Here is a 3,637-nt window from a genome sequence, read left to right as displayed (position 1 = left end):
TCTCTCTCTCTCTCTCTCTCTCTCTCTCTCTCTCTCTCTCTGTCTCTTTTTCTCTCCCTCTCTCCCTCTCTCCCCTCTCTCTCTTTCTCATGGCTAACATGGAAATGTTTTGCATGGTTTTACACCTGTAATTAATATCACATTTCTTGCCTTCACAATGAGTGGGGGAGGGGTGGGAGAGAGGGAGAAAATATGAAACTCAGAATTAAAAAAATGTTAAAATATTTTAAAAAATTGATTATCAGTATTCAGTATCTTACATACCTGAAATTTTCGTAGAGGATGTTTTTAAATTTTATTTAAATTGACAGTTTTGCAACATTGTTTTCTTTTTTCTTTTTCCTTAAGTTATTCAAGTTCATTTATTGGGCAGAATAATAAGCCTAAATGTTTCATTAAATTTACATTTGTATGTCATCGTGTTAGATATATATGTATATAGATTTAATATGCATATATTATTAATACATATATATATATATATTTAGTTATTTATTATGTATTTCTTATATATCATTTATGCTTAAGATAGCAACATAAAATTCAAAGCTATAAAATCACTGGTAAGTTAGTATTCCTCTCCCCCTTGCCTCATACACCTTTAATAATGAATATTTTATGGCAATGTAGAAGACTATGTGATTATATAAACTATTATATGGTTTTCCATGTGAGAACTCCATTAATAAAGGCCAGACTTTTATGAAGTAAGTGGACAGAATCTTTAGCCATGGATGAATGATCTGATATCATGACCAAAAAAAAAAGAAATTTTATTACTTTGGGGGCATAGATCTATTAAGATTTTGAAATGTTTCTATTAATAACCTTTTTTAAAGTCACAATCGTTTTTATTTTTATTGAATTCATTTTTTAAAAAATTAACAAGCATGTTTTTTCTCTTCCTCCTAACACCATGCCTCCTTTCTCAAAATAGAGGAAGGAAAACCCTTCTAGAAAATATGTAGTAAAGCAAAACAAATCCCTACCTTGACTCTGTCAAAAAATGTATGTTTCATTTTGTACATTTAATATATCCCCTAGGGGCAGCTAGGTGGCGCAGTGAGTAAAGCGCTGGCCCCAGAGTCAGGAAGACCAGAGCTTTATTACAGCTTCAGACACTTAAAACCCACACAAAAAAACTGGCCATTATAATCATGATTAAATGTTATGTCCATCAGAGTTTTTAAATCTTTCAAAGTTATTTTTTAAGTTATTTTTCTATTGTAAATTATTGTCTTGGTTCTGCTCACTTCTATCTGTATCTGTTCATGCAAGTCTTCTCAAGTTCCTCTGAAACTATTACATTATTGCTTGTTTGTTTGTTTGTTTTGACACAGTTGCATTCCACTGCATGCATATATTATCATTTACTCAGCCATTCTCCAGTTAATGGTCACCTCTATAGTTTCCAATTCTTTAACACTACAAAAGGAACTACTATAAATATTTTTGTATATATGAGCCTCGTTTCTCTTTCATTGATATCTTAGGTATAAAAGGTTACATTAAAAACAAATTAGAGAAGCAAAAAAGAAATTGCCTTTCTGTAACAAATCTTTGAATGATTGTACAGAAGGGAAGTAATTGCTCCAATGAAACTTGCATTGAATTCATCAGAAAGAAAACTGGTAAGAGGTCTGATTTAATAGGACAGAAGAATATCCAACTGGCTAACCTTGATAATTTATTTTCTGTTCTCATTTCATGGGCATATCCCTTGATTTAGACATCCTATTCTTTATAATTTTTTTCATTTTAGTTTTACTACCATTGTCAAGCTTTTTTGTTTCTTCTTCCATTCCACAGAAATTCAGAACTAATAGAGAAATTCAGGAATATTTACTCTAATAGTGGTTTGTTGTTGGTCCTTCATTCTTGAAGAGAATCATGACATGAGGAAGGTGATATTATGACTAGCAATTACATTGTATTTAAGGGAGAGAGGGATGTTCGAAGTCATCAATTTCATTTTCTCCTCTGAAGCCATCAGGGTCCAGTAGCAAGACATAGTTCAGGATGACTGGAGATGGCCCCTGATGCCATGGGAGGCCTTGACCTTCTTAAGCTAAGGTCTTTCTCAGGTTTCAGTTTGTCTGAGGCAATGCCCATTCAGTGATTAGGTCTAGTTAATAAATGAGGCAAAGAATGGTTTCTTTTACCTAGTTTAAAAAAAAATCCATGTGGGAGGAAAAGACCCTCAGTGTTTCTGGCCAAAAGAAAAACAATTGCTATTTACACTTACTCTGAGCTATCAGAGGCCAAACAATGACCAAGTGAGAATGTGTTGTTAGCCAATTAATGAGAGCCAGTGATCTGGGTTTAAGACATAGTCTTTACAAAGAAATATAGCCAGTAAACCTGAAGATATCTTGTAATTTTCAGCAACATTTTTTAAAATTCTTTTGGAGGGAGCATTTGCAGATAAGGGTATGATTCTTGACAGAGGGAGACAAGGGAGAGAAAGGAAGGAGGGAAGAAAGGAAAGAAGGAAGGAAGCAAGGAAAGAAGGAAGGAAGGAAGGAAGGAAGGAAGGAAGGAAGGAAGGAAGGGAGGGAGGGAGGAAGGAAGGAAGGAAGGAAGGAAGGAAGGAAGGAAGGAAGGAAGGAAGGAAGGAAGGAAGGAAGGAAGGAAGGAAGGAAGGAAAAAATTGGAGGGAGGGAGGAAGGAAGAGCCTGTGTTACCCAACTGGAATTGACTAGTTGGTTCCTCAGAGGGGCAGCCACTATGACTCACAAATTGTTGTTTGTCCTTTGTTCTTGAAGAGGACTATGCCACCAGGAAGGTTTTTATTAAGATCAATACATTAACCATTATTCTTTGATTGTCATTATTCAATAAATCTCCCTGCAGTTATAAATACAATGGATATATTATTGATTGAAAGTATTTATCATTCTTACCCCCTTAACTCACCCAATTTTCTCTTTTAAAATTTGTAAAAAAGTTATGGAAATGAAAATTTAGAGGTTTGTTGTTTTTGTCCGTGAATCACAGGAAGCAAATTGGTATTTGCAATATTTTGACAGACTTCATAATGTCTACTGCAGTGATATGTCTTAATTAAGTAGTTGGTAAGTGTGACCTCTAGCTTCAGTTTTCATTCCTACTGAATCAAACTCATAAATATTTTATCATATTCATTAACATTTAAAGATTTTTTTTCAATTACCTCTATTACTGATTAGTTTTTCTTATTTAAAAATAGGTCTATGTAGACTTTTCTTGCTTTGAACAAGTAAGGAAATTCTACTTATTTATCACTTCACTTTATTTGGCTATGTGAACTTAAAATAAATTAGCTTCATCTTCAAATTTTTATGTAAGGTAGTCATATAAAATAATGTATAAAAGTCTTAATGTACTTTATTTTCTTCATAAACCCATTTATTTTTAAACATTTTAATATATTGAACTTTTTTTTTTCAAATTCTCAGTAAAAGAAAGTTTTGGCATCAGTTCTGAATACTACTACTACTACTAGTACTACTACTTCTACTAACTACTAGTAGCACTACCACCACCACCATTTTAAATAATGCTTTAAGTTTGCATTATAATTTAATTTGCAAAATGCTTCACATTAATTATCTCTTTGATCTTCTTAATAAGCCAATGAAATAGGTAGTATTAGTAT

Source organism: Petaurus breviceps, unplaced genomic scaffold, assembly GCF_028583685.1.
Source record: "Petaurus breviceps papuanus isolate PSGF00001 unplaced genomic scaffold, PetGlider_PUasm1.0 90602, whole genome shotgun sequence".
NCBI lineage: Eukaryota > Metazoa > Chordata > Mammalia > Diprotodontia > Petauridae > Petaurus > Petaurus breviceps.
Note: the sequence above shows the minus strand (reverse complement) of the source record.